At 41.3% G+C, this 20,071-nt stretch overlaps 1 protein-coding gene across 2 annotated transcripts in view; it reads left to right on the forward strand.

Moving 5' to 3' along the window:
- Positions 1–17,366: 17,366 nt before the first annotated feature.
- Positions 17,367–20,071, forward strand: part of Drp2 (dystrophin related protein 2) — a 54,999-nt gene continuing 52,294 nt past the window's right edge. The window contains exons 1-2 of one of the 2 annotated variants that reach the window (XM_090327225.1): positions 17,367–17,496; positions 17,721–17,861. The gene's annotated coding sequence lies outside the window, so the exon portion shown is untranslated. The remainder of the gene's footprint in view (positions 17,497–17,720; positions 17,862–20,071) is intronic. The other variant, XM_090327226.1, reaches the window with a different exon arrangement.

A 20,071-nucleotide genomic window follows, 5' to 3' on the forward strand; every position in this document is an offset into this window, starting at 1 on the left:
GGAAGACACACTGAGGATTCTGGATCCCCCCTCAATGTGAAGTGTGAAGGCTACTTAAGAAGAACAGTTGAAGAAAGTAAGCAGTTTTAAGGAGCTTCTTACAATTATGGTCATTAGGAGGTTATGAAGAGTCAAAGTAAGGCACAAGCAGGGCACTGGTGGCTCCTGTAATACTGAAATTTGAGTATTATGATTTGAAGCCAGCCCAGGCAGAAAAGTTCTTGAAGCTCTTATCTACAAATAACTCAGAAAAGGCTGGAAGTTGTTAAGCCCTAGCCTTAAGCAAAAGAAGCACAAGACCGTACCAAGGCCCGTACCAAGGCCCATAGTTCAAGCCCCAGGAAGGCAGAAAAAAAGGCGGGGGTCGGGGAGAGGGAGGAATGACAAAATAAAGGAACAAGGTAATTAAAACCAAAAAGTAGGAGTTGGGCCTAGTGGTGGAGTGCTTGCCTGGAATGCACGAACCCCTGGGTTCGATTCCTTGGTACCACATACACACAAAAAAGCCAGAAGTATATATGAATGATATATATGTATATATATGAGCCATATAATGAGTGATTGTTGTCCTTAAAGTACTATGTTATCTCTAATCTCTTTTGCTGTCCCTTGGTTATCTCATATTGTTACAGTATTTCACCTTATTATCTGATATATTGGATATATACGTATTTGGTTATTTGAAATAGGATACGGAAGGGGGAAAACAAGATGAGGGGCGGGATGGGAGGAGGGAAATGGGGACCAAAACATGAGAAATGGTATCAATGTTTGTGAAGTAATGCACTTTCTATCTGGTGAATATAATGTAACCCTTCTATTAATTACAATAAAAATATATGAGAAAAAATAGGAACTATTGTAGTTGCTGGTAGTGAAATAGTGCAAACACTGATAGACTGTCAGTTCCTCAAAATGTTAAATATAGACCTACTACAGAACTCACAAATTCTACTCCTAAGCATACACTTAAAAGAACTGAAAAAAACACTGGGTAATAAATGGTACACACCTGTTATCTCTGTATTCAGGAGGCTGAGGTGAGAGAATCATAAGGTTCAAGATCAAGTGAGGCTGCATAGTAAGATCCTGACTCAAACAAAATTCAAGAAAAAATATCCACATGAAAAATTGTACACAAATATTCATAGTAACAATGATTCATAATAATAAACTGGTAGAAGCCACCTAAATATCCATCAGGTGATGAATAGATAAATACAGTGTACTTATACATAGGAATTTTATTCAGCCATTAAAAGATGTAAAATACGGGCCGGGAGTATGGCCTAGTGGTAGAGTGTTTGCCCAGCATGCACAAAGACCCGGGTTTGATTCCTCAGTACCACATGCATAGAAAAAAAAGCCAGAAGTGGTGCTGAGGCTCAAGTGGTAGAACTCTAGCTTTGAGAAAACCCAAGGACAGTGCTCAGGCCCTGAGCTCAAGCACAGGACTGGTAAAAACCCCAATAATAATAATTATAATAATAATAAATCTGTTCTTTAATCCCTCTAAAAAAGATATAAAATACATTTACTACAACATGGGAGAACTTTGATAACATTATAATAAGAAACTAGACAGAACAGATCATTTATTTTCTGGACCAGGAAACTATATGGAAAGAGAAAGTGGAGCAGTGGCTGCCTAGAGCTGGAGGGGCATGAAGAGTATGAAGTTTTTGGAGACAGTGTTTGAAATGTTCAAGAATTGATTGTGCAAACACTTTCTTTGGTGGGCTATGCAAAATGTGGGTCATGTGGATATGTAATATATATATATATATATATATACATAAATCCAATTTAAAACTTTCCCCAACATACACTTTTTAAAATCTATGCTAAGATATATTTACAAAATAAACTCTTCTACTCAACCTTGTTACTGTCACTCCTTTTTATCACTGCACTTCATTACAGCAGGGTCCTAATCACACATTTGGATACAAGGATAAAAGGATTGGCCAGTCCCCTCCTCTTTGGGTTCTGCTCTTCTCCTCAACTTCCTTACATTTCTTAATTTATAAAACTGTTTTTGTTGGCAAGGTTGTTTTGAATGTCCATTGGATAACAAACTTCATTGAAAAAATTAATAAAACAGAGGGCAGGCACTGGTGGCTCATACCTGTAATCCTAGCTACTCAGGAAGCTGAGATCTGATAATCATGGTTCAAAGCCAGCCTGTTCAGAAAAGTCCATGAGATTCTTATTTCCAATTAACCATCAGAAAACTGGAAGTGGCATGGTGGTTCAAAGTTGTAGAATGCTAGACTTGAGCTGAAGGGCTCAGAGACAGTGACCAGGCCCTGAGTTCAAAAAAGAGGTAGACATAAGGTCATATAGGATGAGGCTAAATGAAAGGATCTCCAGGATATGAAAACAAGAGCTTTATCTTGTGTGATTGTTGTTCTTAATATTCTATATTATTTCTCTTCTCCTTTATTGCTCTTTGGTTAATCTCATATTATTACGGTACTGACTTTGTTATCTGGCATATTTGTATATACGTTTATTTATTTGACATAGGAAGGGGAATGGGGAAAACAAGATGATTGGAAGGGGGTGGGGGAAGGAAATAGGGACACAAACATGAGAGGGGGTATCAATGTGTGAGATGTAATGCACTTACTATCTGGCGAATGTAACTGCAACCCCTCTATATATTACAATTAAAAAAAAAGAATCTCATGGACTTTTCTGCCTGGACTGGCTTCAAACTAGGATCCTCAAATCTTAGCCTACTGAGTAGGTGGGATTACAGGCATGAATGTTCAAGATTTCTTGTGACTGGGTTATCTTGTCATTTACTAATTTATGTATACTACTACATATTCCTTCTTGTTTTAGCAATTGTATTTTAAATTTCAAAGGTTTTTCTTTTTAAAAATGTTTTCTTGTATCATCTTGTCTATATTTTATAGATAAGGCAATTTCAAGCCATTTAGATCAATTATTTATAAGTAAAGAGTTATTATTGCCACAAAAGAGGTAGAGGCTGGGAATGTGGCTTAACAGAAGTTAGATTGCTTACCTGGCATGCACAAAGCCCTGGGATTGATTCCTTAGCACCACATAAGCAGAAAAAGCTGGAAATGGTGCTGTTGCTTAAGTGGTATAATGCTAGCCTTGAACAAAAAGAAACTCAAGAATAGTGGTCAGGCCCTGAGTGCAAGCCCCACAACTGACAAAAAAAGAGTTAGTGGTTGGAAATGTGGCTTACGGTAGGCAGAGTGCTTGCCTAGCATGACAAAGCCCTGAGTTAGATTCCTTAGTACCACATAAACAGGAAAGCTCTGGTGAGGCAGAAACGTTTTGGAAACAGTCCCAGGGCACAGCAGATAGGATAGAGACTTGACAAAGGGAATTACAACCAAATAAAAAGGACCTAATTACTGAACTAGAAAGACAGGCAATAGACAGGGAAATAATCTTACCAGCAATACATCTGACAAAGGCCTAATATCCAAAATATACAAGGAACTCTAAATCAATCACCAAATGAACTAAGGAACGATTTAGAACAGGTAAGAATGGCCAAAAAAAAACCATATAAGAAATGCTCGTGAACTCCTGCCACAAAGGAAATGCAAATCAAAACAACTCAGATTCCATCTCACCCCCAGTTAGATTGACCAACATCAGGAACTTGAATAACAACAAATATTGGCAGGGAAAATAGAGAAAAGGAGTTCTATTGGCATTTATGGTGGGAATGTAAACTAGTACAACCACTGTGGACAGCAGTCTGGAGGTTCCTCAAAAAACTAAACATGGATCTTACCTACAACTAACATACCACTCCTGGCCATCTACCAAGCCAGGGTGCTGTGATGACACTTTCATAACCAAGTTCATTGCTGCACAAGTCACAAGAGCCAAGTTATGGACATAGCTTAGATACCCTACAATTAGATGAATAGATAAAAAAAATTGGTACTTATACACAGTAGAATTTTACATACTATTACAAAGTATATTATGTCATTTTCAGGAAAATTAATGGACCTAGAACAAATCATGTTAAGTAAGGTAAGCTAAGCTTAGACAAGCAGCACATATTTTCTCTCATATGCAGAAATACACCAGGACATGATAAACTACACAGGACTCTAGGAATTCACACACAGTGTAACCAAAGATGGATAGACACTCTCAGGAGAGGAACACAAAGATACAATGGCTCTGTGCATCTGATCATATGTTTATCCAATGAACTCCAGGAAATGCAAACAAAGAGGGCTTTGTTTTCTTTTTTTCTGTCTTGTTTGTTTTTCTTTCTTTTTAAACCACAAAGTAGATCATTTTATTTATATATATGTATATATGTATGCATGTATTTATAATTGGTTACATGTTGGATTCATAATTAGGCATCACCAGTAGTAGTTGGCACAGTCCATCATTAAGCTCAGGGTTAAGTGCTGTTTGATTCGCTGTTCTACAGTACAAAAAGGGGGTTTGGAAATCAAGGCATTTCATCTCTCGTGTTTTCTTAAAATACGGCCATGTCATAGGAAACGGTATGTACAGATGAATGATGCCTCCTGGCCCCTCCTGTTTCTTGGAGCTAAAGGCTGGGGTCAGAAGAAGACAGGGGTCAATGTGACCAGCTGCCGAACTCTGACGCCTGCCTCTTTGCATGAAGGGGTGTAGTCGTTGAGATAGCCATAGGTCTGCCACTTGGAGACCCCTTGGTTGAGGATGTCCTGGATGTGGTACATGATGAGGTTGATGGCCACATGATTGTCTGTACCTCGTGGAATGATCACATCAGCATATTTCTCTGTCTCTTCAGGAGAGCCGGGTGTCCGAATCTGCATCTACAGAAAGCTTCATCTGGAAGAGGACTTGAACCTCCTAGGAGTAGAAGGCCAGGATCCCTTCAGACAGCAACACATCCACAAAGTAGATAGTGATCATCTCCTCCTTCCTGGAGTGGGAGACAAAGTCATACACATGAATCTGAACTGTTTCCCCTTCTGTAATTTCTTTGCGTGTTTTGAAGATGAGTTCATTGTCAAAGGCATCGGGGTGATCAAGGTTGAACTGGCCCTTCAGAAGAGTTTTGGCATTCTGCTTCGAAGTGAGGACACGGATCAGGTAAGAGCTGCTGGTGGTTCTGAAGGGTCTGATGGCTGTCCTGGCCATGGCTTGCCGCCACCCCTCTTCTGCTGCCTATGCATATGGATGGAAGGGCACACATGCACCTTGGGTCTCCGGTTCCGCTCCCTGGGCCATGTGGAGGTGGAAGTTCCAGCAACTGCTGCCAACTAACTCACTCTGAGCAGGAGAGATGAGTTGGCTTTCCCGGAGGCGCTGACAGCCTTCTGTTTTTGTCTTTGGGGGTCGGGAGAGAGGGGCACAAAAAATGAAGGCACTAAAGATGAACCAATGCAGTAGTAGAAACTATGTTGAAAATAATCTATAAAACTTGTGGGTGAGAGGGCCGGGAGTTTGGCCTAGTGATAGCGTGCTTGCCTAGCATGCATGAAGACCCGGGTTCGATTCCTCGGTACCACATACATAGACAAAAGCCGGAAGTGGTGCTGAGGCTCAAGTGGTAGAGCTCTAGCCTTGAGAAAGTCCAAGGACAGTGCTCAAGCCCTGAGCTCAAGACCAGGACTGGCAAAAAAAAAAAAAAAAAAAAAAACTTGTGGGTAAGGATAGGAGGGAAAACTAGGAGAGAACAAAGGAAGGAGTGACACTGTCCTAAAAGAAATGTACAAATTACCTGGATTATGAAATGATAACCCCTTTGTACATTACTTTTATAATAACAATGTGATATATGTATAATCCCCAATATACACAAAGTCATGGAATTCTATACTTTTTGTTATCCTAGGATTTATACTTGTTAGACAAGTGCTGTACCACTAAAGCTACACTTCTAGCCCTTTTTGCTTTAGTTATTTTACAAACAGGGTCTTGTACTGATGCCTAGGTCAGTTTGGACTACAATATTCCTATTTAAACTTCCCTAGTATGACAGAGGTGGACCACCAACCCCATTAATTTACATAAGCTCTTGTGCAGGCCTCAAAATACCATGCTTCTGATCTCTGCTTTCCCAAGTAGCTAGCATTACAGGCATGAACTACCCTCGGGCTTTAAACTATATACTTTAAAGTTTAATTGCCGTGAAAATGATTGATGTAGGCATTGGGCGAATGACTGTGTGTTGTGAAATCCTTAATGTTTGTTTTACATGTTAGCATTACTTATGTTTAGAATCATATATGGATGTATAAGTTTTTCACTATTATCCCTTTGGTGTTTCTGGATTCTAAAGGTATTACCTGTACATGCTGAACACAAGCTATGCATCATAAAGGACATTGAATGTTTCCTTTTCTACCTTCCCTTCGAAGATACTTTCCCCATGTCTCCTATCTAGTGATTAGAATGAAAGTCACAACCTAATGGGTATAATGTGTAACGACTAAAGGTGAGCCTTACATTTCATTAGTTGCCTAAACCTGAAGGACGTGACTGACAGGGAAATGAAGGCACTTTGGTAGGGTCAGTGGAAGAAGGAATTTGATTAATGATGGCATTCCATTCTTCCTAAAATCATACCAAGTATGTGCCTCCTTTAACTACTCATTCCTCTAAGACTGCATTTAAGCGTTAATCTCCGGAGTGCCCCATGGGGCAGCTCTGATGTTGATTGGTTATTATCTAGGTAACCGTGTATTAGACATCTTTTCATTACTTGCAGGTTCTCATGTCGAAATTGTCATTTGCCTCCACCCAGCAGATACCTTTAAAATATTAAGCCAATAATAGATTTTAAAAAAGACAGGTCTTGACTCTGTACCAGTGGTTCATACTTGAAATCTGGATGATTACAGTTCGAGGCCATCCTTGGGAAAAGCTTTATAGAACGCTATTTCAACTAATAGTTGGGTATTTTTGTCATCCAATTACATAAGAGGCTGAGATGTACAGGGTGGTGATTCCAAGCCAGTCTAGGCAAAAATAATATTGACAACCCCTATCATGGGAGGAAAAAGCTGAGCATGAGGTTGTATGCCTGCCATTCCAAGCAATGTAAATAGGACTATGGTTCTAGGTTGGACCTGGGATAAAGCAAAACTTATCTCAAACATAACCATAACTTTTAGGGTACCAGTGGTTCAAGTCTATAATTCTAGCTACTCCAGTGGCTAAAATCTGAGGATTGTTGAAGTCAGCCGTGGAAGAAAAGTCTGTAAGACTCCTATCTTCAAAAAAACTACCCTCAAAAAGCTGAAAGTGTTGCTCTGGCTCAAATGGTAGATCACTAACCTTGAGCAAAAGAAGCTCAGGAAAAGCCCCAAGCCCCGAGTTCAAGCCCTAGGACCAGCACACAAAAACATAATGACAGCAAAAAATGATTAGAAACATACTTCAATTGGTAAGGTAAAGTGCTTGCTTAATAACCACAAAAACCTGAGAGAGAGGAGAAAGAGGGGGAAGGGAGGAAGGGAGGAAGGGAGGGGGAAGGATATTATCATACAGGGCCCAGGCTGGTTTAAGATTTCAGCAGCTTCAGAATTTCTAAATGTCCTGAAAGAGGGCTATACTAGTTGATAGCCAAGATTCATTCCAGATGTTAAACTAATGTGTTCCAACACTTATGAGTTGGTAAAGCATAGAATATGTTCTATTTTTAATCTTAATGACTAAGCTGAAAGTGGTTGAGAAGAGAAAAGCATCATGTTTGGAATCAGATGGATTTGGAAGTGAATGCAAGTTTCTATTTCTATTAATTTTTTAAACTTCAATAAGTAGCTTAACATCCCTGAGATGATGCTTCCTTGTTTGTGGAGTTGGGAATAAAAAAATCTAGTGTGTATGCATCCATAAGTACATGGGGCTTGAACTCAGCGCTTTGTGCTCTTATCTGGCCTTTCCTGTTTAAAGCTAGTGCTCTACCACTTGAGCCATACCTACACTTCTGGCTTTTTTCTGGATAATTGGAAATAAGAATCTTTCCGATTTGTTTGCCTGGGCCAAAGTCCAACCTTAATCCTGAAATCTCAGGCATTGGAGTAGCTTGTTCCTAACCGGCGTAGGAATCATAATCTTAACCTCACTAAAGTATTGTGGACATTGCAAGAGGTAATGGATATCAAGGATCTCACACTGTGTTTGGCATACATACAATACTCCAAAAAGTTAATGCCCTCCCCCCTTTTTTGCATTGGTACAAGAGCTTGTCCTTGAACTTAAAAGCCTTGTATTCTTGCTTGGCTTTTTCATTCAAGGCCGGCACTCTACAATTTGAATTACACCTCCAGTTCAGGCTTTTTGTTGGTTAACTGGGGAGAAGAATCTCACAGACTTTCTTATCTGGGTTAGCCTTGAACTAGGATCCTCAGATTTTGGCCTTCCAAGTGTAGCTAGTAGTCTAGGTATGTGTCATGAGCACTCAGCTCCACTCTCTCTTTTCTTTTATGGGGAGCTTCCTGCTGCTTCTCCCTTGTTATTTTATTAATTTATTTTTTTTGCAAGCCTTGGGGCTTAACGGGGCCTAGCATTGTTCCTGGGCTCCTTTTGCTCCAGGTTAGTACTCTACTAATTGAGCCCCAGTGCCATTTCTGGCTTTTTCTGTTTATGTGGTACTGAGGGATCTAACCCAGAGCTTCATACATGTTAGGCAAGCACTCTACTAGTAAGCCACACTCCCAGCCTCACTCACTCTTCTTAATGTGGTTAAGTGCCCATCTTGGCTCAGCAAATGAAACAGTAGAAAAGTAAATCAGGACCATTCTCTTTAGCCCTAGTAACTTTTTTTAGTAGAAAGCCCTAGTAACTCTTATTGAGCTCTATGCCTTATCCCAAAAGCTCCTTTGTGGCAGGTTGCTGTGCAGTGCACATATGTCTAGCAGTTTGGGCTGGAAGGAGGGTTATGGGTTGTGTGGCCGGACATGGCATTGCAGGTAATGTCTAGCTAAAGAACTATAGTAGTTGATCCAGCATAGGCACAGCAAGCTAATTACATTCCTGGCACCATTTCCCAAACTGCTATAATCAACTCTAGGTCTTTATGTCTTCTGTAGAGAGGGAAACCACCAGAATCTTCCAGCAATGGAAATAATAATGTTACATTTAAAGAGCACTTTGTAATTTCAATACATTCAACATACTCACGCCCATTATCCCACTTGATTCTCAATCTAATCAAGTGAGGCAAACAGAGCAGATATTCTCCCCTTTCTGGTAAGGAGAAAAATGTAAAGCTCAGCAAGGTTAACAATGCTCTTGCCATCAAGTTGGGATACACACCTTTGTCTTCTGACCCCCAATTCAGTGTTTGCACCACTGCCCTACGTGTGCTATCGCCTGATTAGGTTGGGTCTAAATGGAAAATACATTTGAAAAAGAAACTAAATCGAACATAACATTTGTTACATAACTCCTCAGCTGTTGGGTCTGTTTTAGCCGAAGTTTGAAGAACTGCAGAAGAGGGTAGGAGGTATCCATGTGTGTGGTTGAATTCCCCATTTTGATATTCGCACATAAGCAATGAAGAAAATGCAGGACAGTGTGAGTCTTCAACCCCGAGTGTATTATAGTTTTCAATATTCCTTATTTCTCCTATGTTTCCAATCCACTCCTCCAACTTCCATCCCAACTTCCTGCTTCATTCACCTATGGCAGGCAACCTTGGTGAAACTTTTCTCACCAAGACTCATCCTCCCACTCCAATGCCTATTTGGTATTCTTGTTGTGCCTCTTTAACCCTTTTAAATCTACTGCATGGAATCCCCATTCACTGGAAGCAATCTCTGCTTCTGCAAGAAAATTTTATGACCGAAACATTCTGAAAACAATAGCAAAATTTATTGTTATTACCTGTACGGTTTTTTTTTTTTTACTTCCTAAACATACCTGAAGTCTTGAAATTCTTTGCTTGGATGATGTTACTACTGTTCAAACGTTCTCCATCTTATCAGTGACAGTGTCTTTTCTTTTTCCTTCCTAATGATACGTGAATTGAACTTAGGGTCTTGTGTTTGCCAGGCAAGAATTCTACACTTGAGCCAAAAGCCCAATCCTCTCAAAATATTTTGGGCAGATGTTGGAATTTTTGTTTGTTTTGTTTGTATTAACTAGGGATTGAACTCAGGGCCCTGTGTTTGCTATTCAGGCAATCTACTGCCGAGCGAGGTTTCCAACACTGATTTTAGTTTGTCTTTGAGCTAGGGTCTCATGGTTTTGCCTGAGCTAACCTCTGACTACAGTTCTCCTTCCTTTACATGCAATTATCTGGAACTGCAGGTCTGAGCCACTAGGGCTGGTCAGTGACACAGCCTTGACAAGGGTATGAGGTAGATGGGTTTGATTCGTGGAAACTTTCTCTAGTGGAGAAACATATTAGCCAATTTCCAGATCCTAGAACTTGGCAAGCTTCTCTTCACATTTCTGAGACAACAGGGAAAATACCAGAAACAATAGAAACGTTGAACATATGAGTGAGTGAGAGAGAGAATAAGTAAATAGATAAGGGACAGACTGCTATTGGGTCATGGGTAAAGGTGCCAACCTTAAGGTGTTTTAAATAAAGGATTTAATCTTGCCTGGAGGTAATGGGAATGGAAGACTGGAAGAAATTCTGAGGGGGCTGGCACCAGTAGCTCATGTCTGTAATCCTAGCTACTCAGGGGGCTGAGATCTGAGTATAGTGGGATGGGGAGAGCTGGGATGTAATTCAGTGGCAAAATGCTTTCCTAGCAAGTGCAATGTCCTAGATTCAAACCCTAGTACTAAAAGAAGAAAAGAGAAAAAGAGAAAAAATAGAGCTTTAAAAAGTCCAAACAGGGCCAGAAGTTTGGCTTAGTGGTAGAGTGCTTGCCTAGCAAGCATGAAGACCCAGGTTTGATTCCCCAGTACCACATACATACAAAAAAGTGGGAAGTGTTGCTGTGGCTCAGGTGATACAGTGATAGGCTTGATTAAAAAAAAAAGCTCAGGAGCAGTGCTCTAGCCCTGATTTTAAGCCTGAGGTAGAGAAATTTTCAGGGATAGCATCTACCTTTTCAGTAAAGCAAGGATGGAGGTGATTTGCTGAGGTACTGAGCTATGGTTTTGTGTTAAGGAAGAGTGGCTTCAAGTAATGCTTTTGGAAAATGTGGTCATGCAGATAAGGAATAAGGTTGTAGAATGGTCATGAGGGGTCGAAGCTGATTCTTCCAAAGAAAGTTGAGTGTCTTTTTCCTACTCTCACTAACAACAACTCTCTTCAGACCCTTTTCAGATGAGTATGTAACTTCCTCTTACCATGCATCCATTTCCATATTTTCTCTTCTCCCATCTACCCTTCACCCTTCACTGCCCTTACCAGTATTTGTTTAATGATTGTTCCTAAGCTGAGAGCAACTTTTAAGGAGTTTCAGAGCCTCTGTATGATATAGATATAGATATAGATATAGATATATTCCATGTATATACTTCATAGCCCTAGCACAGTTTTGTGGGGTTTGCTTACATGTTTACACAAGGCCCAACCTCAAGAGTTCTAACACATAATACATGATATGATATAGTAAATATGGCATTTCCTGGATAGGTTATCCATCTTTTGTGCTTTATTCAAGTTTTCCCTCCATTAATTTTTTTTCACCAGGCACATTGGCTCATACCTGTAATCCTAGCTACTCAGGAGGCTTAGATCTGAGGATCAAGGTTCAAAGCCAGCCCGGACACTAAAGAACGTGAGACTCTTATCTCCAATTAACCACTAGAAAATGGGAAATGGGGCTGTGGCTCAAAGGGTAGGGTGAAAGCCTTGAGCTAAAGAGCTCAGGAACAACAGCCAGGCCCAGGAGTAGGGGGGTACCCTTGAGCTAAAGAGCTCAGGAAGAGCGCCCAGGCCCACAATTCAAAACCCATAACCTACAAAAAACTGCTTTTTTTGTTTTCTTTAGAGGCCAAAAGAGTTTCACACTCTTTAGTGCCCTGGCTTTAACCTCAATCCTCAGATCTCAGCCTCTTGAGTAACTAATCTAGGATTACAGAAGTAAGCCACAGCACCCGGTAGTCTCTCGTTTTTGTGCATATATATATATATATATATATATATATATATATATATATATATATGTTCTATCTGAAATGTCTTACCTATCCTATCCACCTAGCAAAATCTCACTGAGACCACAGTGGGTCTGACACCTCCTCTTGCCAGTTGCCAAGATAAGTTGGAGTCAAAGCTTGTGGTGTGATCTATTTTTATTTTTCCTTGTTCTCCTCAGAGAAATAGTTGAGATGAGTCTATGCATTTATTTTGTTTTGCTCAGCTGTTTCTTGGGTGAAAATGAGTCTCCCTAGGGTTTAAATGTGATGGTGAACTTTTCTGCCCAGTTGTGATGGTAAAGCAAAACAAAAGTGTATCTCCTAAAACACAGATAGATATCTTATTCATTCCAACAACCCACAACTAAAACAAACAATCCTCATCCAAATACCTGAAAATAACATAGTAGTAGGGATTGCTCCTTCACTGGGCTGTAAGATCACACAGTGTCCCTGCTCCTGGGACCTAAACAAGCAGTATGAAGTAATGAATGAGGGGGGTTGCTGTGTGGGGACCATGGCAACCTGGAGTGCTTTACCTTATCTGAATGTCACCTGTCTTTTCCTTTCATACTTCATGGCTTTAGTTGAGTTTTTGTATCGTCTATTCCCATTGGAATCCTCAAAGAGAGAAATCTTGTCTCTGAGGTCCCTATGCCTTTTGAATTCTAAAGGATAGGGAAATATTTTGAGTAAGAAAAAGACAAAAGAGGGCTGGGAGTTTGGCCTAGTGGTAGAGTGCTTGCCTAGCATGCATGAAGACCCGGGTTTGATTCCTCAGTACCACATATATAGAAAAAAGCCGAAAGTGGTGCTCTGGCTTAAGTGCTAGAATGCTAGCCTTCAGGAAAAAGCCCAAGGACAGTGTTCAGGCCCTGAGCTCAAGGCCCAGGACTGGCAAAAGAAAAACACAAGAGACAATCTTTGTCTCAGTGTACCATACCACATTTAGATGAATAGAGTCAGTATAGCATAGTGGTTAATAATGTAGGTACTCAGAGAAACCTATCTTTAGTGTAATGTCCATAACATATTAGTGGTAAGACCTAAGACAGGCCACCAAACCTCACTCACTGTGGCACAGCACCCTGATCTGTAGGAAGCTATTTATAGTGAAGATAAGCTGAGGTACTTTGACATGTGCCAAGTGATTCTAATGATGACTAGCTTGTAGTAAATGTTCAATAATACTGGAATTATTAGGAATAATAATATAATTAAATCCTAGGTGTTGTCACCTGATAATGGCTTAATGTTTTTCTGGCTCAAAGGTAATATACTCATTTTCACCAAGGCCCTTAGAAACCATAATGGAAGAAATGAAGGGGGAATAGCTCTTCTACTCTGATATTCTACAGGAAAATATTGTGATGAGTGTTTTATTATACCCCGCAGCATGATTATTCACGTGGAAATTGATGTACTATTTTTTTTTCAGCATAAACTCTGGGCACTGTCCTTGAGCTTTTTTTTTTTTTTTTTTTTTGCTAGTCCTGGGCTTGAGCTCAGGGCCTGAGCACTATCCTTGGACATTCTCAAGGCTAGAGCTCTACCACTTGAGCCTCAGCACCACTTATGGCTCTTTTCTATGTATGTGGTACCGAGGAATCAAACCCGGGTCTTCATGCATTCTAGGCAAGCACTCAACCACTGGGCCAAACTCCTGGCCCCGAGCTTTTTATTGTTCAAGGCTAGCACTCTACCACTCAAGCCAAGCACCACTTCTGGCTTTTTTGGTGTATGTGGTACGGAGGAATCGAACCAAGGGCTTTGTACATGGTAGGTGAGGACTCTACCACTAGGCAACACTCCTGGCCAGATGGAGTATTTTCGTATCTGCAGTCTAAATGCTTTCTCTAAAAATAAAAAAAAGGAAATGGAAAAAGATTATTTCAAATGCTTCTTAGTTTTTCACTTCGGGTAGAACTGGGACTTGAATTCTGGGCTTTGTGTGTCCTATATGCTCTAGGACTGAGCCACACCTCCAGGCCTCTAAGTGCTTGTTGTGATCCAGAAAAGTCTTACTTCCACTGAAGTGAGGAACACATACCCCATTAGGCTCACTGTCCTTCCTCCCTGTAGGTCTTCACAATGGTTTTGTGGGATGTACTAGTGACTGGTGCCAATGATAGGCAATGAGTCAGGCTCCCCTGTGTTTGGGGTGTATCTGTCATAGTCATTCTATGTCTGTGCCAGCCTGAACAATTTCTCAGAATGTTCCCTCTGGTCTTTCTTCTTAGCCAACTTCCCCCTCAAGTCATTCTAAGTCAATTGTAAAAGACTCCTAGGGCCCTGGGTCTGGACAGTGCCAGGTCTCTGCTGAAGCCAAGTACAGGGTCAGGCCTGTGCTGAGCTAGTCGCTAATAACTGTTCTGTTGAAGGAATAGAGATTGAGAAGTTGAATGTGCTTCAGAAAGACTCCTCAGAAATGCAATGCCTTTTCTATACATGGGAGCAGGGTTACTCCTTGGGACAGATAGGAGGCCACTCACATAGCTCTGAAAGCTTGGGAGAAGGGAAGCGTGTTCCTCTTTGGGTTTCTTTTTAAAAAGGCTCCCATTCTTCTTGCTTCGATCCCTCAAGTGCTGGAATTACAGGGGCATGCCACCATGCCCAATTCCATTTGACTTGTTTTAAAGAGGAGATCAAGACATTTCTATCCACTTACTGAAACCAGCAGCATAACATTTTCAGATACCATATTAAAGAAAGCACACTCACATACACACTAGTTACTTCCTATGGAAGTTTCTCAATAATAGTAATAATGAAAACTTCAATAATGATAATATTGAACCATGTGACCCCAGTTAATAATAATGTATTATGTATTTCAAAACCACAGAAAGAATAGATTTTGAACATGCTGACCATGTAAAAGTGACAAATTGGTGACATAATGATATGTTAATTATCTGGACTGACACATTCTATAATATATATAGACATAAAAGTGCTGTGCTATACTCTATAAACATATTACACAATATTTGTCAAGTAAAAATAAAAATTTCATTCAGATCTGCCTGCATTCCACTATGAAGTAAAATATTTTTCTATGTAGGTAACATATGGAATGAAAGATCATATGTTACTATTTAATGTTATGGTTGTTTTCTAACTTTTACCAAGACATTGACATTGTACAGTAGTAGTAGTAGACTCCCCTTTTAAATAAATCTTTTAAAATAAAAAACAAGAATGCTATTTTCATTAATTTTCTCCCAGTCCTGGGGCTTGAACTCGGGGCCTGGGCACTGTCCCTGAACCTCTCTGTGCTCAAGGCTAGAGCTCTAGTGTCTGAGTGACAGTGCCACTTTTGGCTTTTTCTGTGCATGTGGTACTCCTGAATTGAACCTAGAGCTTTGTGCATGCTTGGCAAGCACTCTACCACTAGGCCACACTCCCAGCCCTGCCATTTCCTTAAAAGATCACAAGAGACTGGGAATCTGGCTTAGTGTTAGAGTCTTTGCCTAGAATGCACAAAGCCCTGGGTTCAATTCCTCAGTACCACATAAACAGAAAAAGCCGGAAGTGGTGCTGTGACTCAAGTGGTATAGTGGTAGCCTTAAACAAAACAACAGTAACCTGGCCTTGCATTCAAGCCCCAGGACTGGCAAAAAAATCACAAAAGGAAAAATTTGCAACTCTAAAACAATCCTTAGTTATTTTGTTTCTAAATACTAGTTCTAGATCCTCAGGACCAAAAAGGAATTTGTGTCGTAAGCTGCAGTACTGGCAGAGCATAGAGTGTTTGGTGGATCATCAGTGAAGTTTTCTCTCATACATACTCCGTTCTAAGAAAGGGAGGGAGAAAAGCCTGGTGTGGTTGCTCACACCTGTAATCCTAGCTACTCAGGAGGCTGAGATCTGAGGATCGCAGTTTAAAGCCAGCCTGGAGCACTAAAAAGTCCATGAGACTTTTATTTCCAATTAATCACCAGAAAACCGGAAGTGTCTGTGTGGCTCAAGTGGTAAGGTGGTAGCCTTGAGTTGAAGAACTCAGGGACAAGGCCTAGGACCAGAGTCCAAGTCCCATAACAGACAAAAAAAGAAAGAAAAAAGAAAGGAAGGGAGAAGATAAGAATGTCTCATCCTTTGCTCTGGTTCCAAGACTTAGTGGCTCTGTATATCCACACATGTCAACACATATGTATCAAGTAACCTGCTTTGTTCTGGGTACTCAGTGAAGGCATATAAAATACTCATCATGATCTTGGCTTCTCCCAGGTCTCTCAGGCATTTTGGAGGTCGAACCTTTTAAAAGAACATTTATTAGCATAACAAGCTTATAAAGATGGTTTCATTATGATATTTACAAACATACAAATAATATGATCCAATTCACCTCATCTATATTATTCTTTCTTTTACCTTTTTTCTCCCCATCCAATTTTTAAGTTTTAAAAGGTTTTAGTATACTATTTAAAAAAATAGCTATCCTCTTCTTCTTTCTCCTACCAATTCTTCTCTCAGTTTCATTTTTCCTATCATGTACTAGTATTATTGTTTTTGTTCGCTGAAAATCCCTCATGTTAATGAAAATGTGATGTTTGTCTTTCTGAGCATGGCTTATCTCCTGGGGTTCAAATGTTATGCAAAAGTGGCTATGAGGAGCTTACTGACTGGTCTGGATAAAAGCAGGGTAAATCATTGGGCGAGCTAAATCTATTCCCTCAAGTCATTCAAGGCTCTTTTCCTTTCCTCTATTTATTATGTATTTTCCCCCTCCATCTCAAGATTAAAAAGAGTTACAGAACTCAGAGGTCACTGGCAGCCTGCTCTGTGTCCAAGATTGTATCTTGAGTACCAATGCCAATGGCAGCTGTAGAGCACAATGTTTCATCCCCCAGCACAGAAACTGAATCCTGGACTGTCTGCTGAAGGGCCCCTGCCAGTTCTGGCTCTCAAGTTGCTTTGGACTCTGTGCTAGCTTTGTGGAAGTTGGGGCTGTTCAGGCTCCTCACTCAGCTCAGCAGCCTGTATTGATCCTTGGGGTTCTTTTGTCCTACTCTCCAGTAGTGCGCTCTCTCTCTCTCTCTCTCTCTCTCTCTCTCTCTCTCTCTCTCTCTCTCTCTCTCTCTCTCTCTCTCTCTCTCTCTCTCTCCCCTCCCCTCCCCTCCCCTCCCCTCCCCTTCCTTCTCCTCTCCTCTCCTCTCCTCTCCTCTCCTCTCCTCTCCTCTCCTCTCCTCTCCTCTCCTCTCCTCTCCTCTCCTCTCCTCTCCTCTCCTCTCCTCTCCTCTCCTCTCCTCTCCTCTCTCCCTCTCTCCCTCTCTCGCTTCTTCCCAGGCTCTTCCACTTCCCTGCTCTGCTTCTAATGAATTGAAATCTCTGAGAGCTGCTTTGGCTCTGGTAGTTTTAGTAAACTGTCCTTGCTCTTTCTGCATTTGCCCAGTCAAGGGTATCTTTGCCCGAGGTCGGAATGATGCTGTTAGTCCTGGTGATGATTGCATAGCAACACAGAGCAGCTTCAGGAGGAGGAGGAGGAGGGGAAGGGGGAGGGGGAGGGGAGGAGGAGGAGGAGGAGGAGGAGGAGGAGGAGGAGGAGGAGGAGGAGGAGGAGGAGGAGGGCAGAGAGGTGGGAGAGACAGAGAGAGTGTGCTCACAGCAGCTGTCGGCATCCCTGTCTCAGTGACTTCTTTGCTGATTCACAGAAGCAGCCCCAGCCTCTCAGCTTCCAGCCTGATTCTCAGACCTGCCGGAATCAGAAGGTAGGCCACAGAGAAATTATTTTCCAGCCTCACCCTTGTTCAGCTGGCAGAAGGGAGATGACTGAAGGAGGAAAAGCTCCCGAGGTACTGTGTGAGGGTGCATGTGCGTGTGCCTGTCTGCCTGTCTGTTTATGTGTGCCTTTGGGGGAAAACTTGCATTAAAAATGCTTATAATGAAGTACTCACTGCTTGGATTCATGAAGGAAAAAAAAAGATGCCCAGGAATAGGAATTCAAGCCAATTTGAGTAACGGATTGAAAAAAAAAATGAATAAGAGCATGATATGTTGCTTCAATAAGAGAGGAATATTATTTATTTTAGGTGCTTAATGCCATGCTTTTTTGTCCAAGGGTAGATAGAATTCCTGGTGAATGGGAAGGGAAGGTGCATGGAAAACATTGGCTAGAAAGGAAGAAGACTGAAAACACGGGACCTGCCAGCAAATACACTAGGCAAATGCCTATTCCAGCTACCAGACTGGACACGGAAGTTCTTTCCTGAAGTAAACTGGGCTCTGACCTAAGAACCTGGGTCTGAAAGACTTATCTCCTCTCTGTTTCACTATGCTGACTTCTTTCATTTTCCCTGATGCATTTCCCCACTTGTATTCTCTCCTAATCCCTATAAACCAGGAGTCGTCATTCCACTCTTGACAATCTAGGTTGGAGTGGCTTGAAATAGGGCTCTTTTCTCTTGGAATCCAACACTTCATTACCCTCTACTGTCTCTCCACCCTTCCCAGACTCAGGTTGTATGCCCCAGCCTGGTGAATGGGCCTGGGACTGGGTGGGTAGTTGAGGTTCGTCATTCTGCAGCTTGGTAGCCAGACCTCCTGGATCTAAGCAGGTGGCAGGGATAGGGTGGCTAAGGAGGGGCAGAGGAGGAAAGATATTAACAGCTGCTGAGAGCTTGGTGCATTCTGTCATGTAGAGAACATACTTCCTCTAATATTTTCTTTTTGATGGGTTGAAAGAACAAAGGAATTCACCAAGTCTACTTCACCTTAGTGACTGACTTTTTCAAAAGAATTGTTGTTTCTAGATTAAAGAGCCTTGAGTTAATTGTCTTTCCAAAGGGCTCTGTGGAACCTAAAGACCTTAGGAGATTTTTCTCTCAAAAGGTTGGGGAGGGGGGAAGCAGGTAATTCGGAAGACTCTTAGGGCATTCTAACAAAGCTATCCAGCCCCAGCCCTGCAAAAGGAAGTGCTTGAAGTTGAAGTAAATGTCTTGTCCCTGAAAGAAGATGTAGCTCCTTTTCCCCAGCGTGGGCAGGCCTCTGTGTTGGAGTCCTGCTTCCTGCTAACTACAAAGGGGACAAAGGGGACATGGGAAGACTTGTTTCTCCAGGCATCTGCTCGACCTAAGAAGCTTTGAGCTCCTGCCTGGAAAACCCTTCACTTGGCTATCATGTACAGAAGGAGAGTGTAGTTTGAAGCAGCAAACTTAGCAAAAGCGCAATAGCCAGCTGCAGAGAACACATATGGGAAGCAACCCTCATAACACATCAAATGCTCAGTGGTTTCTGGTGTTGAATCTGCTACAATGCCAGCTAGAATAGATATTTTAATGAAGCCTAAGAACACAGCTTTATAAACTTACTGGGAACACTCAGAGAAACGTTAGCCAGTGGAAATTATGCCGTGAAACTATATTCTTCCCTTGGAAAGGATTTGAAACACACTGGCATCTAAAATAGCAAGTAAATCCTTCTAGAACAGCATTTACCAAAGCACTGTTCTGCACAACACTATTCTGGGAGAATGTTAATAGATTCTGTTTTAAGTGTTGCTCTGTGTGTGTGTGTGTGTGTGTGTGTGTGGAGAGAGACACAGAGAGAGAGAAAGAGAGAGAGAGACAGAGACAGAGAGACAGAGAGAGAGAGAGAGACAGAGAGAGGTTCTGTGGTCCAATAATTTTTGAAAATACTTAACTAAATGCTCCTCTTGGACAGTGACAACGAAAACAAACCATATAAAAGGCCCCATATGGATCTGAGAGTGTGGCCTAGTGGTAGAGTGCTTGCCAAGCATGAAGGAAGACCTGGGTTTGATTCCTGGGTACCACATACACAGAAAAAGCCAGAAGTGGTGCTGTGGCTCAAGTGGTAGAGTGCTAGCCTTGAAGAATGCCAAAGGACAGTGCTCAGGCCCTGAGTCCAAGCCCCAGGACTGGCAAAAGTAAGTAAGTAATTAAATAAATAAATAAAAGGCCCCATAAAGAACTAACATGAATTAATCCATGTAATTTTGTTCAACCTGGTATATAGAAAACTCATTTGACCAGGGAATAATTTT

The sequence above is a fragment of the Megascapheus bottae genome, chromosome X (genome assembly GCF_031878675.1).
Source record: "Megascapheus bottae isolate mThoBot1 chromosome X, mThoBot2.hap1, whole genome shotgun sequence".
Lineage (NCBI taxonomy): Eukaryota > Metazoa > Chordata > Mammalia > Rodentia > Geomyidae > Megascapheus > Megascapheus bottae.